At 45.6% G+C, this 27,358-nt stretch overlaps 1 long non-coding RNA gene across 1 annotated transcript; it reads left to right on the forward strand.

Annotated features, from left to right (window-relative positions):
• Window positions 1–10,165: 10,165 nt before the first annotated feature.
• LOC140222049 (uncharacterized) lies at window positions 10,166–25,401 on the forward strand. Its single transcript, XR_011897594.1, has 3 exons — window positions 10,166–10,485; window positions 11,222–18,473; window positions 22,493–25,401. It is a non-coding gene; the product is annotated as an uncharacterized lncRNA (long non-coding RNA).
• The last annotated feature ends 1,957 nt before the right edge of the window (window positions 25,402–27,358 follow it).

Here is a 27,358-nt window from a genome sequence, read left to right on the forward strand (position 1 = left end):
AGCTCGGTTAGGCTGGTGTAGTTGAGCCGACCCTGGTGAACCTCCACCTTGGGCCTTCTTCCCCTGTTGGTTGTGGGGTTTTGGCTGGGCTGCTGATTCATATTTCTGGGGCAGTCCTTAGCAAAGTGCCCTTCATTGTTGCAGGTGAAACAGCGGTTACCATTCACAGGGTGCGATGATGACGATAAGGTCGGCCGGGGCGCCTGTGGTTGGAAACCAGGGAAACGAGGTGCCGCTGGTGGTGGAGGGCAAGCAATCCATTGTCCCGATTACTGTGGCCTGTGAGGCACCTGAGGGGGAACCATTCTGAATCTTCGAGCGGGCGGGCTCGGCAATGCCACTGAGGCCTTCCGCTTCTGGTCGGCTTTGAGGGCCTGCATGCAGTCTTCTTGGGAGATGGACAGATTCACCAACTCATTGTAGGTATCCACCTTGATAGGGTTCAACCTCTCCTTGAGCTCCAGGCTTAAACCTCTACGGAACCTATCCCTCTTCTTCTCGTCGGTATCCGCGTGATAGCCTGCGTAGCGGCACAGGTCGTTGAAAGCTTGTGCGTAGTGTAGAACGTCGCGGCTTCCCTGGGTAAGGACCAGGAACTCATTGAGTTTACGCTCTAGGAGACCTTCTGGAATGTGGTGCCCTCTGAAAGCGGTCTTGAACTCCTTCCAGCTAACAGCATGGTCGGCCGGCAGCATGGCGTGGTAGTGGTCCCACCAAAGCCGGGCGGAACCACGCAGTTGTTGAGCTGCGAATCGGGCCTTGTTCTGGTCAGGGCACGGGGCGGTGAGGAGTTCGAATTTTGATTCGATCGTGCGAACCCATGCGTCGGCGTCGAGAGGGTCCTCTGTCTTGTGGAAGGTCGGGGGCTGCGTGCTTAAAAAGTCTTCATAGCGAGCAACTTGAGGTTGCTGATGAGCCCTCCCTCCATGGGGCTGCTGCTGTTGCCCTTGGACAATGTGCCTCAGCAGCTCAGTTTGAGCCGCCAAGATTGCTTCCAGCAAGGGCGGGGGCGGAGGAGGAGGAAGGTCCTGCCTCTGCTCACTGCCACTAGGCATAGAGCCGGATCGGGTGCGGTGCGCCATCTCCAAGAGTCAACGTTCCATTAATTTCATAATCTCAGAAGTATTCCAATCATGCGGGAACGTATATGTTAAATCCTTAAATGCGACTCTTGCCGATAGTGCGGCACAACAACATTTCTCATTAAGAAGATGTACACCTCTTCTTGCCATCCTAGTTAGCAAGTAGCTCGGTCCTGCACACAAACTCGGGCGAACCAAAACCGTATCCCATGGGTTCCACTATATCCGACCTTAAGTGCTTGGGTCAGGCGAAACGAAACCGTGCAACAAGGGATCGGGCGAGGCGGAGACCTGCCGCGAGGGGTCAGGCGCATCCGACCTTGCGACCCGGGGTCGGCCATACTTTGGACAGACCCAAAGGAACGGAATCCTGTGTGTGGTCACAGCGCAAAAACTCACACAACTTTGGCATCCCAAGCGAGTCCCAAAAGGAACCGATTCTACCAAGATCATTATATGGCTGGTTCTTTAACACAGGAGGAACACTGTAACACCCTAATTTTCAGCATTTTCAATTTAATAAAAATTAATTAGAATCTCTTTAGAAGTTGTTTGAGTTCGTTTAAGGCCTTAAGATTTCTCTGTGAATTTATTAGGCATTAAAATCTTTTTCTTAAATTAACTCAATGCACCATAGGTTTAAGTGTGTTGCATTGCATGCTGGTTGCATTTCTTATTCTTTGAGTGTGAAAAGGTTTAAAAATGCGTTTAGGCGATGTTTAGTTTCCTATGAGAATTTTTCAGATTTTTTCTGGGATTTATTCTCATTTTCTTTCAGCTTAATCCAATTTTTGGAGGTTCCTATAAATCCTTTCCAGAGCTCCAAATCTTTTAGTTGGGTTCCGTGTGTCCCAAATCATCTCCAAGAATTATCCTGAATTTTTCTAAGCTTTCGGAATATTTTTCGCGATTTAATTATGATTTCAGGATTTTCTGAAATTATTTTTAAATTCGAAATTAATTCGAAAAAAGGAAATAAATCCCGACCTCCACCTGACCTATATCTATACATCACCGCGTTCCTCTCGACGCGAGGATTTCAGATCTAAAACCCTTTTCGCGAGTTGACTCTTCGAGCTCCGTAGATCTGAAGTCAAAGTTCGGCCGCCCGCAAAACTCCAACGAGCAGATCTGGCAAATCCGTTCGTCCTCGGCTGAAGGTGAGCGCACCGTTGCGTTCGTATCGTCGATCTCGTTCCGTTTTGCTATTCATGCGCGAGATCGGACTTTATTTTCAGCTTCTCCTTTTTTTTCTCTATTTCTTCCCATTATTCTGTACCGTACCATGGCCGCCTGTTCCGCTCCAGCGCCATGCGCACCGCCCGCCCGTGCCGCATCTCGCCTGCGCGCTGCGCCGTCGCTGTCCTGCCCCGCGGGTGCTGCCACCGGCCACCACTCGACGCCGGCCGGTCGTGCCCACCGAGTTGCCTGGTCACCGGTAACGCACGGACAGAACCAGATGCAACCAGGAAGAAGAAGGAGGTTTTGTGTTTTAGCCCCCAAAGAAAAAGGAAATTCCGATGGAAAGTTTGTGTCTTGTGGTTTTGCAAAAAGGTCCTTGGAAAAGTTAGATTTTCAAGTCTCAGTCCAGCCCCTGAGTTTTTGCAAATCTAACCCTGTAAATTCTGTTATTTGCAAGCACTATTGCCTGAGTCTTGCAAATCTTCCTTTCTACCCCCTGACGTCTATGATTAATTGCATCTAGGTCCCTACCACCTTGTTTATCTCATAACTTCTTCGTTCTAGCTCCGTTTTGAGTGATTCTTTCGCTCACGTGTTCGTCTTAACGAGTAGATTACTTTGGTACTGCTTTTAAGTACTATTTTTGATGATTGGTGTACTGTTTTTAATTAAATGCATTTGTTTGCTTGTATGTGCTCGTGTGACGCGTATAGAAGAAGCGTAGTTTGAGGAATCCAAAGAAGAGGAAGACTGAAGACTCTGAGCAGCAGCAGGGCTTTGAGGAAGGCAAGTGTCCTTGGTCATTCCCGTTTATACCTAATTGACATGCATTGATTCACAACATTTATTTACCGCGTGCATTAACATGATGGGTTCCTATTAAGGACAATGCCTAGTTTCTCTTGATCATACCTTGCAGCCGGGTTGTTTAATTAATCTTGAGGGTAGATTATGCTTAGCTTGCTCAACTAGGTTGGTAAATAAACAACATGGTTAATTTATTTATTTACTCTATGTTCCTTTATGTTGATTTAATTACAAGACCATATATTTTAATCGGAACATGGAGTGACCACCCAGGAAAACAGTACAGCCACAAGGACTAAATGGCTCTGGTCTTGGCTAACTAATTAGAGGACTCTAGTGTTGGACTGGTGTTAAGGGGGGGCATGACTCGCGGAACCTCGTGCACTGGAACACACTAGGGAAGTCTTTATAAAGGCCTCGTAGCGTCCCTATGCAATCACACCTCGGAAGTGTGGTATTGTGCCTACTTTTGCACAGCATGGTTGGGTCTAAAGTTCACCTGAACTTTTACGCGACTTGTGGGTAAAGATGTACAACCTCTGCAGAGTGTAAAACTGTTATAACAGTCGTGCTCATGGTCAAGAGCGGCCTGGACCCTCACATGATTAATTTACTTGAAGATGATACTACTGTGTTATATGTTATGTTCATGCTTATGGTATATCATTGTTCTATATTAATTGTGGGATGGTATAAACTTACATTTTCTAGTAATTAGATGATGAATAAAATTTGACCAACTAAAAGTGCTAATCGCAATTAACCTTGTCAGCCTTCCACCATATAAAGCCTTGCATGTCATATATATTTCTCTCTTGCTGAGTACGACATGTGCTCACGCTTGTGTTTTATATATTGCATCTACAACATCCAGATTGCTGCTCAGACCCGGAGAATTTTGAAGATTACTAAGGTTTTTGGAAGAGTTCTAGGCGAGTCCACCAGTCAGCTACCTGTGGAGTTTTTGGAGATCCGCTGCTTATATTAGAGATTTCTGTCTTAATTCTGGTTACATAATTTATGTCATTCTCTCTTTACGCTATAACACTGTATTTGATATTTACTGAAGTCATCGTATGTGTGAAACTTGATCCTGGCACACATATGATAGTCATCTGGTTTTGCCTTTAAAACCGGGTGTGACAGAAGTGGTATCAGAGTCGTGTTGACTGTAGGACGTTTGCCTAGTTAGAAAATGGTCGAATTTAAGGATTATTATACTTTAGTAGCCATATTTTCTTTATTCTTGCTATCTTCTTACTACTCGCCACCCATTGTTGATTTATCTCATCCTTGTTGCTTAGAACTCTACTACTTCTACCTTACCTTGCTCTAAAATCTTTGGTTTGTTCAAAGACTTGTTTCATACTACCATTAGATGGCTATAGAAAGGAGGATATCTCATAAGAATGGACCAATCTCGCATGCTCACCAACCTTAGGAGCATGAAGCAGTGGGACAAACTAAAGAGCAAGTGCATCTAGATGAAACCAGGAGGAAGAATGAGATCCTGGAAACAAATCCAAAGGAGATAAGAACCTACCAAAGGGGTTGGGAGAAGATTTGGATGAAGAAGTGTCTAGCCGACCCTATGCCTCGCAAGATTGTTCGCTATGGCTCTCCTAGCTCTAGGATCAGGGCATCCTCTAATCCTTAAGAAAACTTAGGAGGTCTTCTTATCAGTGGTGAAACGTTAGAATCGAGTCGTTTGATCAGTCTTGTTTAGTGTGCTTGTTATGCTTGTCATTGTGTTAACTTGTTTGAGTTGGTTCTTTGTAATGATTGTGATGTGTTGTGGAGTGATGACCACAATGACATCAGTTTAGTAGTAGACTTGTAGATGGGGTTTTATCTCATCTCAATCGAACTAAATCAAGCACAATCTTTTATCTATCTATCCATCTATCTACCATCCAAACCTAGAGCTGCTAAAAAAAAGTGTTCTCATCACCGTCCGATAGAGCCACACTGTTTGACGTATATCGAATCCAGTTGGGTTAGCACCAGAATTTCATAAGCTAACTTCTGCAAAGGCTTCGTGGTTTTTGGATCTACAGATGGAGAGAAACCTGGTGTTAGTGGAATAATCAGAGTCTGCCGTAATCTGGAATTTATATCACCCTACCAACTTGATTCATCTATATCTACAAATATCTGAGTCTCATTTTTTTTTATTTTTCATCAGATGGTGAATACCAGGTCTGGATCTGGAGTTGATCAACCAGCACAACCTCATCAGCGAAGGAGCAATTCTAACCTTAATCCTCAGCAGAACAAAGCACCATCGGGAGGGATGGAGCAGATCCTTGCCGCCCACACTCAGCTGTTGCAGAACCTGGCCAACTCGGTGGCTAGTTTGCAAGCTCAAGTGAACCAGACACTACCAGCGCCACTTGTGTATCCTAGGGACAAGCACAGAGAGTTCATGAGCCATCGACCTCCTACCTACTCTCACTCAACGGATCCTTTACAAGCTGATGATTGGCTCAGGGATGTAGAGAAGAAGCTCGAGATCACACAGTGTAATAACAGGGAGAAGGTTCTGTATGCTTCAGGAAGATTGGAAGGACCCGCTGCAGATTGGTGGGATTCCTACATAGGTGCCCATGAAGACTCATCTACCATCACTTGGCAGGAGTTCAAGACCAACTTCAGCGCACACCACATTCCAGCTAGTGTGATTAAGCTTAAGAAGCAGGAGTTTTCTCAGTCTCAAACAGGAAGGGATGTCTGTGAATGAGTATCGAGATTAGTTCATCCAGCTATCCCGCTATGCACCAGAAAAGGTCGCTACTGATGAGAAGAAGCAAGATCATTTTCTGGAAGGTTTAGATGGACATATTCAGTATCAGCTAGTGGCTCACACTTTCCCTAACTTTCAGCAACTGGTGGATAAGGCACTTCTGGTGGAGGATAAGCGTCACGAGCTCCAAGAGAAGAAGAGGAAGATCAACTCCCAAATACAATCCAGCAGCAATAGCCGTCCTCATCTTATTCAACAACCTTGGCCACAAGATTGTCCGGTCGATCAATATAGAAATTCTGGGCAGTATCCTCTTGAACCACCCGAGTTTCAGGAGCCCCATCCTAATTTCCAAACCCCAGGGCCAGCAACCCCAGTGACTTCCCAAATGATATCAGGTGACCCAAGAACTCCAACTAAGAAGGCTTGTTTCTGTTGTAAGAAAGAAGGTCATTTGATTGGACAATGCCCAAAGAAGCTCTTACAACTACTTGGTAAGAATAACCAGAAGAAAGCCCAAGTGCAAACTCTCTTAAGAAATGACAATCAGGTCCCTGTTTCAGGAAATTGGCTACAATCAAACTACGAGAAAGGCAAGGTGAACCATATAACTATTGATAGTGCTCGAAGTGCTACAGATGTGGTGCTTGGAACATTCCTAGTTAACTCTACTCCAGCAGTAGCTCTCATTGATTCCGGTGCATCACATGCTTTTGTTAGTAAACAGTATGTTGCAAATAAAGGGTTAGTCACAGTCCCTTTGAGACAACCCATGCTAGTTGATTCCCCTGGGAAATTGATGAAAGCAAAGCACATATGCCCAAGAGCCAACATAAATATAAATGGGGTAGATTTTCTAGCTGACCTTGTAGTGTTGGAAACAACCAACATCGATGTCACCCTTGGAATTGGGTGGTTGAGCACTTTTGATGGTGATGTTCAATGTGCTCAAGGATCGGTGCTACTTACAAGTCCACAAGGGGAAAGAATCGAGTATGTGTCTACACCACCCTCAGCAACGCATTGTGTGATTAATCAAGTGAAGGTTACTCCCTTTGAAGAAATTAGAGTGGTATGTGAGTTCCCAGATGTGTTCCCAGATGAGTTACCTGGCATGCCACCAGACCGAGAAGTGGAGTTTGTTATTGATCTTATCCCTGGTACTGCACCTATTTCCCAACGTCAATACAGAATGTCTGTTGAGCAATTAAGAGAATTAAAGCAACAGATAGAGGAATTATTGGCAAAACAATTTATTCGTCCTAGTTCGTCACCATGGGGAGCCCCGGTTATCTTTGTGCCCAAGAAGGATGGCACGAAGAGGATGTGTGTGGACTACAGGTCACTTAACGAGGTAACCATCAAAAACAAGTACCCATTGCCCCGCATTGAAGATCTGTTTGATCAGATGAGAGGAGCTAAGGTATTCTCCAAGGTTGACTTGCGATCGGGTTATCATCAACTGAAGATCAGACCATCGGACATACCCAAGACTGCCTTCACTACCAGATACGGACTATATGAGTATACAGTTATGTCATTTGGGCTAACAAATGCTCCAGCCTATTTCATGTATCTGATGAACAAGGTGTTTATGGAGTACCTAGATAAGTTTGTGGTGGTATTTATTGATGATATCTTGATCTACTCCAAGAATGAGGAAGAACATGAGGAACATCTGAGGTTAGTGCTTCAGAAGTTGAGGGAACATCAACTATACGCCAAGTTCAGTAAGTGTGATCTTTGGTTAAAGGAGGTTTCTTTCCTTGGTCATATCATCACCAATGGTGGAATTGCAGTGGATCCCAGCAAGGTCAGGGACGTTCTGAAGTGGAATCCACCGCAAACAGTCGTAGAGGTCAGGAGTTTCCTCGGACTTGCGGGATACTACCGCAGGTTCATTGAGGGGTTCTCTAAAATAGCAAAACCTCTTACTTCATTATTAGAGAAAGGAAGGGAATTCAAATGGACTAAAGCCTGTCGAGTCAGCTTTGAAGAGTTGAAGAAGATATTGACTACAGCCCCAGTGCTGGTAATGCCTGACCTACATAAGAACTTTGATATCTATTGTGATGCCTCTCGACAAGGCCTAGGCTGTGTTCTCATGCAGGAGGGACATGTTATAGCCTATGCATCCCGACAGTTGAGGAAACATGAGCAGAATTATCCTACTCATGATTTGGAGTTAGCAGCAGTTGTGCATGCCTTGAAGATTTGGAGGCATTATGTCCTTGGAACTAAATGCCGAGTCTACACCGATCACAAGAGTCTAAAATACATTTTCACCCAGAAGGACCTTAATCTGAGACAACATCGTTGGTTGGAGTTGATCAAGGACTACGATATGGAAATTCACTACCATCCGGGGAAAGCAAATTTGGTTGCAGATGCCTTGAGTCGGAAGGGTCATGCTAATCTAGCCTTAGCATTTCAGTTTCCTGAAGAGTTGATGAGGGAATTTGAGAAGCTTAACTTGAGTATAGTTGCTCATACTGAAGGAGTAACTATGGAAGTGGAGTCGACTCTAGAACAAGAGATACGAAAAGGACAGCTCGAGGATGCAAAAATCAAGGATATTAAGAAGTTGGTGAAGGAAGGAAAAGCCTCGGATTTCACTGAGGATGCTCAGGGAACTTTATGGATTCGGGGGAGGATTTGTGTACCAGATGTGGAAAATCTTCGGGAGACAATCCTGAAAGAAGTTCATGATTCAACTTATTCCATTCACCCTGGGAGTACCAAGATGTATCAGGATCTGAAGCAGAGATACTGGTGGCCTGGAATGAAGAGAGACGTAGCTTCCCATGTAGCACTTTGTGACACATGTCAAAGGGTCAAAGCTGAACACCAGAGGCCAGCTGGAATGCTTCAGCCGTTAAAGGTGCCCAAATGGAAATGGGAGGAAATTGGTATGGATTTTATAGTCGGATTGCCCCGTACTCAAGCTGGTTATGATTCGATTTGGGTGATCGTGGATAGGTTGACGAAGGTAGCACACTTCATACCTGTGAAAACTACTCATTCAGGGGCAAGATTGGCCGAATTGTATATGTCAAGAATTGTGTGTTTACACGGTGTGCCCAAGAAGATAGTATCCGACAGAGGTACTCAGTTCACATCTCGCTTCTGGCAGAAGTTACATGAATCTCTAGGTACAAAGTTAAATTTTAGCTCAGCTTATCATCCTCAGACAGATGGACAGACTGAGAGGACAAATCAGATACTGGAGGATATGTTGAGAGCGTGTGCATTAAAGCATGGAGGTAGTTGGGATAAGAGTTTGCCTTATGCCGAATTCTCTTATAACAACAGTTACCAGGCAAGTCTCAAGATGTCCTCGTTTGAAGCTTTATATGGGAGGAAGTGCAGAACCCCTCTCTATTGGAGTGAGACAGGAGAGAGTCAATTGTTTGGGCCAGAAATCATCCAGGAAGCAGAAAGACAGGTTCAAATAATCAGAGAGAACCTAAGGACAGCCCAATCCAGGCAAAAGAGCTATGCTGATACTAGAAGAAGAGAGTTGACTTTTGAGGAAGGTGACTATGTGTATCTGAAAGTATCGCCCATCAGGGGCATGCGTAGATTCATGATTAAAGGGAAGTTATCACCTCGCTTCATCGGACCTTTCAAGATTCTTAAGAAAGTGGGACGTGTAGCTTATCGATTGGAGTTACCTAATCAGCTCTCAGATGTGCATGATGTGTTTCATGTCTCACAACTAAAGAAGTGTCTTAGAGTTCCGGAAGAACAGTTGCCTATGGAGGAATTGGATGTTCAGGATGACCTCACCTACACGGAGTATCCCATCAAGATCTTGGACACCTTAACACGGGTTACTAGGAACAGGTTGATTAAGATGTGCAAGGTACAATGGAGTCACCATGCAGAGGATGAGGCAACTTGGGAAAGAGAGGATGAATTGAAGAAGGAATTTCCCCAGCTTTTTGCAGATCCACCCGAATCTCGAGGTCGAGATTCATTTTAAGGGGGGTAGGCTTGTAACACCCTAATTTTCAGCATTTTCAATTTAATAAAAATTAATTAGAATCTCTTTAGAAGTTGTTTGAGTTCGTTTAAGGCCTTAAGATTTCTCTGTGAATTTATTAGGCATTAAAATCTTTTTCTTAAATTAACTCAATGCACCATAGGTTTAAGTGTGTTGCATTGCATGCTGGTTGCATTTCTTATTCTTTGAGTGTGAAAAGGTTTAAAAATGCGTTTAGGCGATGTTTAGTTTCCTATGAGAATTTTTCAGATTTTTTCTGGGATTTATTCTCATTTTCTTTCAGCTTAATCCAATTTTTGGAGGTTCCTATAAATCCTTTCCAGAGCTCCAAATCTTTTAGTTGGGTTCCGTGTGTCCCAAATCATCTCCAAGAATTATCCTGAATTTTTCTAAGCTTTCGGAATATTTTTCGCGATTTAATTATGATTTCAGGATTTTCTGAAATTATTTTTAAATTCGAAATTAATTCGAAAAAAGGAAATAAATCCCGACCTCCACCTGACCTATATATATACATCACCGCGTTCCTCTCGACGCGAGGATTTCAGATCTAAAACCCTTTTCGCGAGTTGACTCTCCGAGCTCCGTAGATCTGAAGTCAAAGTTCGGCCGCCCGCAAAACTCCAACGAGCAGATCTGGCAAATCCGTTCGTCCTCGGCTGAAGGTGAGCGCACCGTTGCGTTCGTATCGTCGATCTCGTTCCGTTTTGCTATTCATGCGCGAGATCGGACTTTATTTTCAGCTTCTCCTTTTTTTCTCTATTTCTTCCCATTACTGTTCTGTACCGTACCATGGCCGCCTGTTCCGCTCCAGCGCCATGCGCACCGCCCGCCCGTGCCGCATCTCGCCTGCGCGCTGCGCCGTCGCCGTCCTGCCCCGCGGGTGCTGCCACCGGCCACCGCTCGCCGCCGGCCGGTCGTGCCCACCGAGTTGCCTAGTCACCGGTAACGCACGGACAGAACCAGATGCAACCAGGAAGAAGAAGGAGGTTTTGTGTTTTAGCCCCCGAAGAAAAAGGAAATTCCGATGGAAAGTTTGTGTCTTGTGGTTTTGCAAAAAGGTCCTGGAAAAGTTAGATTTTCAAGTCTCAGTCCAGCCCCTGAGTTTTTGCAAATCTAACCCTGTAAATTCTGTTATTTGCAAGCACTATTGCCTGAGTCTTGCAAATCTTCCTTTCTACCCCCTGCCGTCTATGATTAATTGCATCTAGGTCCCTACCACCTTGTTTATCTCATAACTTCTTCGTTCTAGCTCCGTTTTGAGTGATTCTTTCGCTCACGCGTTCGTCTTAACGAGTAGATTACTTTGGTACTGCTTTTAAGTACTATTTTTGATGATTGGTGTACTGTTTTTAATTAAATGCATTTGTTTGCTTGTATGTGCTCGTGTGACGCGTATAGAAGAAGCGTAGTTTGAGGAATCCAAAGAAGAGGAAGACTGAAGACTCTGAGCAGCAGCAGGGCTTTGAGGAAGGCAAGTGTCCTTGGTCATTCCCGTTTATACCTAATTGACATGCATTGATTCACAATATTTATTTACCGCGTGCATTAACATGATGGGTTCCTATTAAGGACAATGCCTAGTTTCTCTTGATCATACCTTGCAGCCGGGTTGTTTAATTAATCTTGAGGGTAGATTATGCTTAGCTTGCTCAACTGGGTTGGTAAATAAACAACATGGTTAATTTATTTATTTACTCTGTTCCTTTATGTTGATTTAATTACAAGACCATATATTTTAATCGGAACATGGAGCGACCACCCAGGAAAACAATACAGCCACAAGGACTAAATGGCTCTGGTCTTGGCTAACTAATTAGAGGACTCTAGTGTTGGACTGGTGTTAAGGGGGGGCATGACTCGCGGAACCTCGTGCACTGGAACACACTAGGGAAGTCTTTATAAAGGCCTCGTAGCGTCCCTATGCAATCACACCTCGGAAGTGTGGTATTGTGCCTACTTTTGCACAGCATGGTTGGGTCTAAAGTTCACCTGAACTTTTACGCGACTTGTGGGTAAAGATGTACAACCTCTGCAGAGTGTAAAACTGTTATAACAGCCGTGCTCACGGTCAAGAGCGGCCTGGACCCTCACATGATTAATTTACTTGAAGATGATACTACTGTGTTATATGTTATGTTCATGCTTATGGTATATCATTGTTCTATATTAATTGTGGGATGGTATAAACTTACATTTTCTAGTAATTAGATGATGAATAAAATTGGACCAACTAAAAGTGCTAATCGCAATTAACCTTGTCAGCCTTCCACCATATAAAGCCTTGCATGTCATATATATTTCTCTCTTGCTGAGTACGACATGTGCTCACGCTTGTGTTTTATATATTGCATCTACAACGTCCGGATTGCTGCTCAGACCCGGAGAATTTTGAAGATTACTAAGGTTTTTGGAAGAGTTCTAGGCGAGTCCACCAGTCAGCTGCCTGTGGAGTTTTTGGAGATCCGCTGCCTATATTAGAGATTTCTGTCTCAATTCTGGTTACATAATTTATGTCATTCTCTCTTTACGCTATAACACTGTATTTGATATTTACTGAAGTCATCGTATGTGTGAAACTTGATCCTGGCACACATATGATAGTCATCTAGTTTTGCCTTTAAAACCGGGTGTGACAAACACTCAACTCAAGGCTAACCTATTACATCACTATCCAAAATTTAGGTTGTCGAGGAGTACAACAAAAGATTAGCTCCCTACAGTCTTCAACCTAATAGTTATCTAGGTTGCACACTGAGGGAACGGTATGCGTCGGAGAAGGGGCGTCGCCATCTTCAATATCCATACTGAACACTCCCACTACCTCCGCAGGGTCTTCATGCTCTTCCAGCTGCATCTCCAAGGCATGGATAGCATCGAGCTCGGCGTGGTGCTCGTCCAAGTGGGCATTAGCAACTGCGAGCTCCATCTCAGCCTCCTTTTCTTCGACAACCTGAATCATGTCATGCTCCATGTCCGTCACTACTTCCTCAAGCTCCGAAATCCTGGCCTGCATGTTATGGACCTGTATGCTCCTCTGGATGAGCTGATATGACCGCTCCACCAAATCTCTCTTGGCGGTGTTGAAATGCTCCTGGGTGTCTACGGCTATCCGAGCCAAGACAGCCATAGCCCGGCCTTGAATCTCAATCAGCCGGTACAAGGCTGACATGCACCTGGTTGTGGTAGAGAGGGTGACCAACGAGTGGGAGGTTGCCAACACCTCCATGTTGTTGACGCGGTCAAGCCAAACCGGGTTCAGCCGATCCCTGGCGGGAAACAAACCGATCGGGTCCAAAAGGACCTCAAGCGGGTGTAGCCGGCAAAACTAGGTGAGAGCCTGCAGGGCAGCCGACACCCAGGTGTCCTCAAGGGTGTGACCGTAGGCCGAGACCTCGAGCTGGGGCCACTCGGGCTGTACAGGGGGTGGAGGTACAACCATTTGCACATTGCACCGCTGCACTCCATGCTCCTGGTACTCCCGTCCCGCGTAAAGAGGCGGTGACTGGTACCCAAACCACCTCAAGGTATCCCACAAAATAGCAGAAAAACCCTTGAAGTGTAGGCACGTGGAGTGGTAAGTGCCATCAGCGCCGCAAAACACATGTCCGGGAGCAGCCATCTGGAACCAAGAACCGAAACAAGCGTGAGATAGAAACCCCAAGGAGAACAGATCGGGCAGGAAAAGCACTCGGAGTTTTGACCAGAGCGCAAGCTGAGAAGGTAACTAGAAATCCTTAAAGCGAACAAGAGCTTTTCCATGGCAAGGTTGTTGTAGAGAGGTGGTTTCACAGATTTTAGTTCATGACGCATGCATGACCTACCTCTTCCTCTCAACCAAAACAACTGCCAAAAACTTTGGTCTTACGCGGTTAATGCCGGTGGCAAGACAACAAGTACGTCGCTTCCTATAGTAGCTAGTCGGTTTCTAGCAGCGTTTCCCTAAGCGACCGCGGTTAGTGTACGTGCAAAAAACATGACCACATGAACCTTTCGTGCCAGCACTCACGAAAACGTCCCCAAGCATTACCGTTCACTATAGAAACGGCACCCATGCGTTTAACGCTGCATGGACAGCACAACCACCATGGAAATAGGTCCCCTTTGAATGGAACCATATAACCCTTCGCATACTCGAGATGCGGAATCAGCGCACGTATAATAGACGTGAGCGAACAACCGTGATGATAGGCCCGTTGGAATCGAACCATACCACCTCTCACATGAGTTAACATACGGAACCTGCGCACGTATGATAAACGTGGGAGAAACAACCGTGATGATAGGGTCCTTTGAATAGAACTCCCTATCAACCCTCGCATGCTCGTGATGCGGAACTCGGCACACGTATGATACACATGGCGAAGTGCTGGGGGTTAGCAGAATAACCAATAAGTAATAGCCACCTAAAATAACCCCAAAATCCCTTAGGGCCTCTCGTACTAAGGTCATCCTTAATGATCGTACGAGATTTTTCAACATATTTCTTGCAAATTTTATTCAAAAAGAACGTGTTTTAGGACCCATTGTGTTCTCTGTCCTGCTAAACCAGCTCTGGTACTAGCTATGGCGGAACACCTCGGATTAACTTAACTAAATCACGGTTAAGTCGCTTAACACGCGGATCTCATGCCTTAATCAAGTTAACTCGACGATCCGTTAGATTTTATCCAATTTAACCACTTAACAGGACCGAGTTAGCATAGCTCACATGAAGGTGAGTGGTTCTAGAGAATACAACAGATCAAATAATTAGTCCAACAATTTATTACACACTGGTTCGAAACCAGAGTTTCACAAGGCTCAAACAATGGAAGACAAAATATAGCGGAAGCTAGCGCCGGGGTCGGATGTCCGCGCACCACCGAGGGTCGCTTCCTGTGTCGGCCATCCCCATCAATTCCCTAACCCATGTCGGGCCCACTTCCCTTGGTGCAAGGTTCCACAGACCCAGCCTCTGTGTTCCGTGACCACACTTGCCACCACATGCGGCCGCAGGGGAACTTCGTTCTAGAGACAGTGGATCGACCGCTCACGTCCAAGTTCAATCAGGTACTAGGCTTCCCCATCCCATAATGGGTATGAGATTAGTACTTTCAAATACTTGATCACGAACGCCACCACTGTCGGGCCTTAATCAGATTCAGTAAACAGACAGGGCGATCAGCCGACCACCAAAAGAGTTCACCAAACCCTGCCCCGTCCATCGTCCTTATAGTTGTAACCAGAAGGAGAACAAACAACTCCTATAACTCGCGAGTGACAGGAAATCACTCGACTTTTACCAAGTCCTATTAAGCATTGCAACTACTCGGACCCAACAGACTAGTATTCAGATCAAAGGAACTAAGTCATGCATCTATGGTTTCAAACAACTCCTATACGTAAATGCACATTCATAAGAAGGAAGGCATGTGCAAGTTTAGAAAGTTGGGTTCATGCTCCGGGGCTTGCCTTCAAGCGGGGTGGAGGCAAAATGGTCCTCAGCGGGTTTGGCTTCGGCTTCTGCGATCGGCGACTCCACTACTGCTCTGTCTTCTGGCGTCGGATGCAGTTCGTAGGTGCCGTCGACGAGATATAGCTCTACACGAATGCAATGCAGGAGTTAGCACTTAGACGGTTATTTCAACAACATTTGCAAGCTTTAGCCCAGGACTTGTAGCAAAGCTACAGGAAAGGTGGGGGAGTTCAACTTCAGTTGGGGGAGAACAGGATAAAAGGATCGGATGGGGAGAAACTTATGATCTGACCCTTAAACTTAAGGAATAAATGTACCGGGGTCCTCAGACTTAACACAGAGAAGGCCCCGAAAATTTTACACAGGTACCCTCGGGTCAAAGAAAAAGATACAGCCGAGCCCTCGGGCGAGGTGGATAAGGGTCGGCGAACAGATAGGGTCGGGCGAGACGGAAAAAAGAGGTCGGGCGAACCAGACAGGGTCGGCAGTTTACCTTTAGGCCTACTAGTGAAGTCTTGGGGTCGGGAAGGAACAGACTTGGGCGGAAGGTCTAAGGCGCTGAGGCTTGGGCGGCGGCAACGTTCAACGGTGCTCCGGCGGCGGCGGTGCTTCTTGTGGACAACAAGCAAGCTCTGGCACTGGGCGGAGGATCAGGCGACTGGTGGATTGGGGAGAAGCGGGTTTGAGCGGAGAGGGGAACTTCTGAAGAGCTCAAGCGGCAGGGCTCAAGTGCGAGCAGAGTAGGGTGTGGCGAAGTAGCGATGGCGAAGGAAACTCCGGTGGGGGCTCTGGTACTCCTTTTTATAGCTGCGCGGAAGAGAGAGAGAGAGTTGAGCAGCACGAAGATCAGGAAGAAAAGGATGGAGTGCGCTGCCTTGGCGGACATTGAGCGGCGATGGGCGGCGGAACAGAGCTTCGGAGACAGGGTCTTTGACCATTGGGCACTCGAGACAAGGCCGGCGCAGGCGCGGCTTTGCCGGGATTTAGATTTTGCGGAGGCGAGCATGGTCTGGTCGCGTCAAGCGGTGGATTATGGGCGGCGACTTGACTGGCATGACAGGAAGGAAGGCACTGCAAGCAAGGTCGCAGCAGGCGAGGTGACAGGGCGAGCGGCGGCGCGAGCGAGCGCAAAACAGCGGCTTGCTGGGGCATATCACTAGCGAGGCAGAAAAAGGAGCTGTCTTTGCCGGAGCCATGGTTGGCGGGGGCGGTATCGTCGTGGAGCGAGCTCGTGGGCGGCGCAATTGTGGAGAGGCGGAAAAGCCGGAAAGCATCGGGACGCGCGGCCGGGGATCTGGGCGAGGTGATGGGTGCGGGATGCGAGGCGGTCTGGCGCAGCAGCGGCAAAAACTCTACCACGGCGGCGACGGGGCACCTTGGCGTGGCCGGCGAGGGTGCGAGCGAGACGAGGCAAGGCAGAAAGGGTTGCAGGGGCTTCCGCTGCGATTGGGAGGAAGGCGCGCTGATCCATCCTGTCGCGGCCGGCGACTGGGCGAGGCGGCGCGTGTCGGAAAGATCGAGCCACACGGTGGGGAAGCTCTGAAGCGAGGCGCACGCTGGCTCTGGCGCGTTTGTCTCGAGAGAATCGGGAAAAACTTATTGTGGGTCCACCATTCAGTCTCTGGTTCTCCACAGCTCCAAGATTTTGAAGGAACACTGTCTTTGGGACTTAGAGGAAAACCGGCAGTTTGGTTGGGTTTCAGGGGTCGGGGCTGAGAACTGGACCTTAGGCGCTCAAGCTCAGGAAAGGCTGAGTCAGCTGGATTAGGGACTCGTCTTAAGATTAACTCGGCTGATTAACCAAGGTCGTTACATCTTGGAGCATATCCGAAAAACTACTCCCCCGGTCGATCTGCATGATGATGCCCCGTTAGGAGGAGAGTACATTGAGCAACCAAGGACTATCATTTGTAGAGTTTGAGCTTTCATCTTGACTATATCTAAACTTTTGTTTAAGATACCTCTCCTGAACTGCAGGAATCTTGGGGAAAGAGCGCTAAATGCGAATCCTACCCCTGGATTCCCTTACAGTGATTTCTACTGAATTTTCCTCGAGACCATGTCTCAAGGGAGGTTGAGGAAGGAGTTGTTGAAAGAGGAGGATCATTCTCAATGACTCGTCTGTTTCAACCACAACTTCCCGAAAGAGGTACCGTAAGATAGCCCGCCATGTTCCCGTGTCAAAGTAACATCCAAGGTGTTTCGTATACACCAAGAAATATACTCTGACATTCACCACCGTATCATAGTCCTTAGGACTCATCCTTTTTGGTCAAGGGATCACAGGGGCCATACCGATCAAATCGAGTGAACCATAATCACACTCTTATCCTCTATACCAATCAATGCCAATCAAATCAAGTGACTTAAAACTCATATCTAATTCCTTGATTTTGATTGATGACCAATAGAAGTTATGTTCACCCATCTTATCAAAAGAACTTCTATTGGAGGCTTAGGCTAGATTGCTTTGCTACCACACTCATGTTTGATAAAATGTGAGGCTTTCTACCTAAGGAGGGGATGAGTTGAAAGAAACTCATTTCCCTCGTGACCCAAACTCGGATTGTTCCTTTGGCCCACAGAGTTACACATTCTATTTCACTATGGGGCCATGAACGTTCTTAAGTCGTTCTATCCGGAGATCAAGCCATTCACTCCATGAGCATGAAGTTGCATCTTGATTCATCACAAGGATCATACTCATCCTAGATATCTCCAAGATCTATCATCCATTGTGCCAAGGCACTACAAGTCGTACGATCATCTTAGGGTTTCCCATCGTTGACACCCTTAAGATGGTTGTGTTTAGGTTTTGATTTATCACAATATCTATGCAGGGCTCATAGTTGCATTTGTGCACTAACCTTGCAGCCAAGACTTTACTGACCCATCCAAATGGCAATGCAAGGTGGACGTACATGTGGTTGAGCAAGGGATTATCAGGCGATGCCCAAGATCATAAGATTCCTTTGATATTTAAATGATTCCATTTTATAAGGAAGTTCTATCCTTCGGATATTCTCGGGACACTAACCTTACAGGTTACGAGAGGCTACATCAAGGATGGAGAGAAGCAAGGGAGGAAATGCATCGAGAGGACGACATCAGCATCACAAGAACAATGCATATCATCAACGCACCATCTTCACATGGGGCAATCATACCCTGCGATGGCCATGGTATGTTGTTAAAGTAAGTCCACCACTACTATCTCTATAGAAATATGCGTCAGCTTAGATAAAAGTGAAGTTAAGCAAAGGTTAATGTCATTGACCCTAGATCTATCCTAGCTGTTACCAAAGTCCCAGCACATATAGTGGTTGGGTCCACTCTCTCTGCTTCCCTCTCTGCTGCACGCACGCACTCAAGCAATGGGATGCCCAACGGAGCCTAGAAGGCCTGGTTCAACCGAACCAATCTGAGCACCGCCACCTCCCAGCCTTCGCGCAGACGCTTCTCCAACATCCCTTGACTCGTCCCTCAGTGTCCCATTGGATTTGAGCATCATAGGAGAGGGGATCCTTCTTTAAAACCTCATCCACCTCCTATCCTCATTCACCCCACTCTCATCTCCATGAAATCCATCAAGATCCACACCAGAAACCCCTACTCATCACCATGGCTGGTAAAGGCTTTGTTCCCTTCACCAACTCAGGCTCGACCTTTGATCTCGACAGGGAAATCGCTCCGGTGAATGCCATTTCCCCCATCGGTGATCTGGCAACGGAGGAGGTCCAGGCACTAGAGGTCGAGCCCCTGGCTGTCATGCCGCCCAAGGGTGAAGTAGGGGCGCAAAAGGCACCACTGGGGGTTTGGCCGAACCCCCAGTTTGGCTGAACTAGGCCACCACCTCGACCTCCCACTCGACCACGCGTTCGCCCTCACCAAGGAAGACTCCAGAACAGTGGGCGTGCGCATCAAGTCCCTACAAAAGGCTGAAGAACGATGAGTATCCGAGGCTGCCCTTGAAGCTAGGTGAGCACTAGGCTAGTTCTTTGTTCAGCAAGAATGGCAACACGTTCTGCCACCGCTATGAGAAGGATGTATGGGCAGAGAATCTGCCACCACAAACTCGCTTCCGAGTATTTGGCGTAAGAACCCCGGATGGTGGTGACAAAGAGCCCAAGCCATACCTCTCACCCTTGGAGAGGGAATTGGCTAGATTGCTTGATTCATCTCCGGAAGATGACAGAGTCAGGCGGCACATCTCACTGCCGCTGATCAGGAGGCCGGGGGGCCAATTCCAGGATGACAATGAGAAATTTCCAAAGGAGCCCTCGGTTTAGCAGCTAACCTCCATGATCATAGATTTGTGTTTAGAAAATAGGAGGCTTAGCGATGCATTAGTGGAGTGGAAGTTAGAAATAGAAGAACTTAAGGACAACTTTTGTGTTCTCCATCGTGGTCTTTGTGCTAAGATAAAGCACTTGTACAAGGCCACAGGGCACAACAATCTCTATGATGCAGCTCAGTAGATGTGCCCCTTGTATCCTTTCCCTTTAGGTGCTTTTTAGAATAGGTTTATTTATTTCCCTTCATTTTTATTTTCCCAAATCAGAATTGTAAGTGCCTCCATTTTGATTTCAATAAAGTTGAGACTCACCGATCATCCAACTTGGTAGAGTCCTCGTGTCACTTACTTGTCTTTTGGAAAAAGCACCTAGGTAGAAAATAAGTGTGGGGGAGAGCCACGGTCTCTCCAGAGCTGAAATGATGCACAACACCCATGAACGGAACACACCACGTTGCACCAGCAAGTACACGAAAGGAGAGCCAGAGCTGGGCCCACAAGGGTTCGACCGAACCCATGGTTCGGCCGACCCAGGGGATGGCCCACTCAAGCCCATTTTCGTTCACCACGTCGGTTTGTGTCTCTTTATCTTTGATCTCCCTAGTTCATGAGTTTTGATGAATTTTAAATGTGATCAACTAAATCAAACTCAAATAAAATGAATCAGCATGCTCCATCTGCTCTTCATACTTTCTAAGGTTGGCTTGCATATGTTTTATTCCATACTTATCATCTTGATGCTTGTGAACAAATATCTTTATGATAGCATGCTCATCTAAGTAGTTGATGTTTGCGATATGGTTTGATGATATGATCTTTGCTCTTGGTGTTTAAGTGCTTGGGAATTTTATTTGAAATTTGGAAAACTTTTGCAAAGCTCATCTCTAATATGCAAAAGTCCTACCAAAGCCATATGATGAGTTATCTTAAAAACCTTATGCATATGCTACTTGTCTTTCCATTGAGCTTTGTCAAATTTTTGTGACCATTAGAAAAATTCTTTTCATGCCTTCATGATCAAGATTCACATGCACACCATATTCCCCTTGCTATGCTCATACAAGAGCTAGCATTGTACCATCCATTCATTCCACAAAGTAAATGCTCCACAATATGTGTTGGTCTCTCTCTCTAGCTTTTGTTACAAAAGAGACATGGGCTATCAAAAAAAATGGACACATGAAGGTCCAAGTATTGAAAAAAATATGGACACATGAAGGTCCAAGAAAAAGAAAAAAAGAAAGGTAGCCATGCTCTCAAAAGAATTTTTACAAAGGGAGAGAGATCATACAAAAAGGAGCTCTCATTTCATTTCCATATACCATCCACTATAATCCATACACGTGCACATTTTAATCTGATTGTATGACTTGCTTTTCTCCTTGGATTTGATTTTTGACTTTGCAATATATGTGATGCAAGTATGCCTCATCCTTCATACCCTACCTTGAGCTCCACATATAGCCATCATTAGAAGTAGGATGAAGTAAGGCAAGTCAAATGCCTGGGTGAGAACATATACACATTGAGTGATCTAAGAGAATCAAATGAGGAGCTAAGCAAAGTTTGTTTTGAAAACCCATTGAAAAATCCCAAGCTACTTGACATAAGGAGTTGAGGCGACTTGATTCAAGACCATTCCATTCCTCAACTATCCAAGATGGCATGATAGACACTTCGAAGTTCACAAGTGCAAGGTAAGGTTTGGAATATCTCTTATGCCCGCTTCATACCTTTGGAAGTTATGTTTCACCTTAGTCCTTTCTCCTTCACTCAAGGAAGAGCAAAGGCTAAGTGCGGGGGTGTTGTTGAAGGCTCTTAAGTACATAATCTAGGTCGTCAACTCCTGCATAAACACAGAAAAGATGAACATCAACAATAGTGGTAGGAGTTATTACTAACGAATTCCACAAGTGTTGGTGAATATTTGTATCGAGGTCCATTAAGGGAGAAAACACACCTCAAGAGCAAGGAAACACACTCTCAACCGATCAGGAGCAAGCACACGGATTGAAGGGCCCACAAATGGGATTAAAATGATAAGATTCACCGCAAAGCACCCCGTAACCAAGTGAGGACCCACCTTGTAGCCACCTAGCCAAATGCAATTGGCTAAGGCGGTTACCAGGGGTAAGGGGCAGAGCTCATGGCATGCCGGGTGGACCCCGGCATACCTTGCGGCGCAGCACCTTACCTGGACGCGACGATTCAGCTTCGTGCCTAGTTCCTCTTCTGCCCACCCAACGCGGAAACCGAGCCGCAGGCGCCCAGGTGCAAGTCTACCAAGAGCCCACGACTTTGATGACTCCTCCCGTGCATGATCCCATCCTCTGCCACGGTGCCTAGGCAGCCAGGCCCAGCTATACGTGGATACAACTGCCTGCCTGCCGGGTACAAGATTGGGCCCCTGATTCGACATGTCAGTCCACGACTCCACGTCTCGACGATCCCTCCACCACAACGCTGCCACGACTCTCCGCCCGCTAGTCCACCACGACTCCTCCCATCCTCCGCAGCTCCGCCACCGCACCAGGCCACTAGGGCCAGCGCGTCTACGCGTGGGACTTTGCGCTATTGTGCGAGAACATCTGATCATCCACATTCCATAAGGAAAACTTCTGATCATCCACAATGAGGTTTAATTAATCTATCTTCTACTTTTTTTCTTATTTGAAAAAACTTATGTTCTTTAAATATTTTTATTTATTTATGTATGGGTGCTTTCTTATTTCAGTTCATGAGTTTATTGAATGGACCATCAATCTATCAACATTCTTAAATTAATATCTTGTGAGGCTATGATTTGTAGGTTTTCAACCTGAAAGTTTAAACATGATTCTATCATTACATGTTTGTTTTGCTATAATGTCTAGTTAGTTGTTGTACTTACATTACATAGACATTGTTTTTTTCATAACAGTTGGATTATGAAGAGAGGTGGAGATATTGCATCTCTTTTTTCAGAAACACGCAACAAAGAAAGCAGCAGTTGCTGCTGCTTCAAACATTATCCCATCTCCAGTTGAAACTATTGTTGAAGAACAAAATCAGGAGTAGGATGGTAGTTGAAGAAATCGCGGACCATGTGCCCTCACCTCTGCCACTACAACCACCCGCATCATAGCTGCCGGTTTATGACATCAATTGCCTTCCACATGATCCAGGTGAAAGGCAATCCATTGAAAGTTATCATGTTAATGATCAAGATGCAATTCGAAGAGCATATATTATTAAAGGCTGATTCAAACCTATTAATCATGATTTTCCATCAAGAAAAATTGGAGGTAGGGATCGCCAATTCAATTTTGTATGGATGTATAACCATAAGTGGCTTGAATATAGTATCAAGAAGGATTCTGCATTTTTCTTTATATGCTACTTGTTCAAGAAGGGTACTAGGTCAAATACATTTATTGTTGGTGGATCAAATAATTGGATTATAGGAAACAAAGCACTTCTCAAACATAGTGGTTCTATGGCACACAATGCAGCTTAGGAGAGATACATTGGTTTTATAAATCCCAAGGTAGCAATTGATTATCACATTGAGAAGTGGGCTCATGAGGATCTTCATCACCACCTGCTGCCTACCTCTAGCAACCCGTGAGATATAAGGCAAACAAAGGATAACCATTAGCCTAGACACTACGTCTGCTCTACTGATTACTACTATAGTTTAACTACGTTTGTCAACCCGTAGCAGACATACAACACTCTGTACGAATACGGAGCAACGAACCTGCTAGTAAGAGAACTGATCTCACTTATAAATAAGTACTAAACTAGATATGGAATCACGAGCACTCACTTACTTAACTTAGAAGGAAGCCAGCATCCATAGAGTTATGTGGTTAGAGTAGACTGCTGAGGAACTCAGCACTCCTCCGAGCTACTCCATCTCTCTCCCTATCCTAAGCACTAGCCTAAGCATGGCTTCGCCATGGAGTGGAGCTCTTCTCTTTGATAGGAGTGAGGGACTTCTCCAAGTAGAGGTGGTGTTGTGTTGTTGTGCCTTAAAATGAGACCCCTCCCCTTCTATTTATAGGCTCTTGGGGTTGGTTCTCGAGGGGAATATATCTGGGGAATCTTCCACAACCACCATAGGGACACCATCAGCTACCACCATGCATCAGCTAGAGACGAGAGGAGCCAAGGGTGGTTTGGCCGAACCTACAACCGCCTCTCACACCGCCTTTGCTCTAGGTCGCTACCCTGTGGGTCCTCATGTGGGTACAGGGTGCTTGATGGTGAATGTAGTTGGTTTCCTTCCAATTGTGGGCCCATGAATCCGCGTGCTTGCTTTTGATTGGTTGAGAGTGTGTTTCCTTGCTCTTGAGGTGTGTTTTCTCTCCTAATGGACCTGCATACAAATATTCACCAACACTTGTGAAATTCATTAGTAATAACTCTTACCACTACTATTGATGTTCATATTTTATGTGTTTATGTAGGAGTTGATGGTGTAGATTTGGTACTTAAGAGTCGTCAACACCCTTATATCCCAAGAGATCATGCTAGCCATATGTTTTCAGAAAGATAATTAGCGTAACAGTCCTTAGAGGTACCAAAACGTGGTTGGCAACTAGCGAGCAACAAAAATCAACAATATCATGTGCATGCATTCCAAAGTATGAGTTCCCGTTTAAGTACCCGACTCCCACCTGTTTTCGTAGTCCGATTCATCCCATCCCACTCCCTCTCCCATTCCTGGCTATTCCGGAACTGGTCCGTTTTCGATGATAAAATGTGGTAACGGAAATGGGAAGGAGTTTTCCTGCTTGTTCCTGCCTGTTTTCGTCCCTGCCTATATCGGTGGAAGGGATGTGTAACACCCAGTGTTATTAAAAGCCTAAGAAGGTAATTTAGAGGTTAATGATGAAATTTGGATGCAACGGAGGTATTATGGACCAAAGTCAAATTTGACCAAAGATTCAAATTCAAGATTCAAAATTTAAAAATTCAAAGGACTCCCACAACCAAGAGTTGGGCGACAACTTGAGAAATGGAATCTTTAATCTATGGTTAACCATTCCAGAAGTTCTTGGCCCAAGAAACATGAATTTAAATTCCCGAATCAGAACTCAAAGAGGGGAACAAGTTACAATCGAGCTATCTGCCGAGATCTGAATGGCAGAGCACCCAGGGTGTTAAAAACACTCAAGAATGGCCAAGAACAGTATATGACAAAGATTTGGGGGTTAATGAGCTTTTATGGCCAAAGTCAACTTTTGGTCAAATTTTAGCCAAAAATGCCAAATAAGAGCTTCAATTTCAGAAAAAGTTGACGAATGCATGAATTTGGACCTTATGGACATATGGAACTTAAAGAGCCCATTTGAGAAGCAAATGGACCTTAAATTGTCCAAACATAAAAAATGGAGGATGTTACTGTTCACTAAGTGGATATAGGCATAAATGCCTTTGAAAAATAGTACTAAATGGAATGAACTTCGATTCAAGAGATTTTGGAGAAATGCTATATGAGCCTTTAGTTTTATGGGCAAAATGGAACTTTCATGTCAAGCTTAGCATGATCTCCATGTTTGGCTTGAAACAAATGGCCTTTGAAGTGTTAAATGGAAATTCAAAGTTAAATGGAGAATTCTGTCGAGATTGAAGCCATTCAGTGTAATTTCAATTCAGTGAAAAGTAAGAATTGGCAGCCAGCTTCAGGACCAACTTTGGAAGGGAAAAAGAAGATTTGGCTTTTGAGATGAATAAGAGAAATGTAGAGAAATAAGTTCTCTACAACTTATATAAAGGAAATTTTGAGAGTTTAAGTGAAAAAACTGGAGTAAACACAATCTGAACCTTCAGCTCATAAAAATTGACAATCCTGGAGGATGAACAGTAACAGTTGGTTTTGGAAGCAAATTTCGAACCATTAGAGTCAAAATCAGCAGAGACACCAAATGTATCAAAGATAGTCACAAACATTTCCTACAACTTTGTATAAGGGCTCTAAGCACGTCTCTGTTGAATTTTAGCTAAAAAAATCGACCTGAAGATATTATGTCAAAGGCCTAGCTGTTGAAAGGGGGAAAGTAACAGTCAGGTTCAAAAGGAAATTTCCCTCGATTGGCTAGGAATCTGAAGGAGGTGTAGTAAGGTGAATTGAAATTAAGAAAATTTCCTACAAATTCAATAAAGGGACTTTTGAAAGAACAGTTTGGATTTTTGTTGTAATTGGCCGTTGAAGTTTCTGACAGCAAGGTTCAAAAGGAGAAAATTTAGTTAAGCTGAAGTTCAATGTCCAGAAAAGTTCAGAGACGTTTTTCACGAGGAAGGAGCGAGATTCAGCCAAAAGTGCAAATCTATGAAAGGTAGAACCTTGGATTTCCTCCAACTTTGATAAAGAAAGTTTTGGATGTGTTGTTGGCTAAAGAAAGCAAAGAATTCAAATTTCTTTGGAGGCTCAAAGTTAGAAGTTCATGCTGTCCTCAAGAACAGTGCTGCTTAGCAATCTTTGGTGCAAGCTTTTGAAAAATCTAGTGTGTAAGAGATGGGTTATTATGTGCCAAATGGAACCTTTGTTATATGTTGAACAAAGATCAGTGGAAGTTAGGCAAGATAAAGTGAGTTTCAGCAGTTAATATCGAACCCAAAGAGGAGCAAATGGCTGTTTTTGACACCTGACGAAACTGAATCGTGCGATTCAGTAAACAGCTCAATTTTAGACGACATTGGAGCTCAAAATTCACGGTCTTAGAATGTTCTTTTCGACTTGCTGTAAATCTATCAAATGAAGAGTATATGATCCTCTACAAGTTTGTTTGAAGGAAGTTTGAAAGTTTCAATTGAATTTTGGATGCAATTTGGAATTGAAGTTTCGGATTTGAAAGAAGGAAGGGAGGAGGGGGGAGGGAGAAACAGAACAAAGGAGACGTGCAGCACAACTCAAAGCCAGCACGCCGGGATAGCGCAGCGCCGCCGTGCCACGCAGCTGCTACTTCGCCACTGGAGCTCCCTACGTGTCACGCTTGAGCTAATCTGCCACAACCATCTTTCCCGGCCTTTAAAACGAGTGGCCGCCGCCGCCCTTTCATTCTTTTCCCCACCGCAAGAACACAACTAGCGCCAGCTTCCTCTGATTTCTCTTTCTTGCACCGCAGCACCTGCTCTCTCTTCCCTCTCCTTCTTCCAGCGCAAGCTTGAGCCATCCCTGTCTCCTTTTTCCTCTGGCGCAGGAAGCAAAGCAGCACAGCAAACAGCAGAGCAACAGAATAGCGCCTGGCCTCCGGTCCGCTCGATCCGCTGGCCTGCACCACCGCCTGCGCACCTTGGCTCGCCGCCCCACACGCACCACCACCACCAGCGCCTCGCCGCCTTGGTCCGCCGCCCACACCGTGCCCGCGCCTCTAGCCCGAGCCGCCTTGCTCACTGCGCCTGCGCGCCCGTCGCCACCGCACCCCTCTCCTCCTTGCTCTGTTCTTCTCCCCCATCGAGCAAACAAGCAAGCTGCAAGGAGCAACCTTGCTCTCTCTCCCTCTCTCTCCAGTAGCTCAAGCACACCGTCCCCTTTCTCCGTTTCCTGCTTCGCATGAACAAGCACCACCAGCTACGCACACCACCGTGCTGAGCTCCTGTCTATTTGCTTTCCACGAAGCAAGATAGAGCAGCAGCTCCAATTTTTTTCCTCTCTTCTTTGCCATCCACCCCGTCCACAACCTGTTCGATAAAATGCCGCTCAGGGTTCGTGTTGCCCCAGAGAACGCAGCCGGGCAGTCCCGGCCGCCGAGAACCTCGCCGCCGGCGAGCTCTCTGCCGCACCTACCGGCGCGCCACT

This window comes from Setaria viridis, chromosome 2 (genome assembly GCF_005286985.2).
Source record: "Setaria viridis chromosome 2, Setaria_viridis_v4.0, whole genome shotgun sequence".
In the NCBI taxonomy this organism is placed as follows: domain Eukaryota; kingdom Viridiplantae; phylum Streptophyta; class Magnoliopsida; order Poales; family Poaceae; genus Setaria; species Setaria viridis.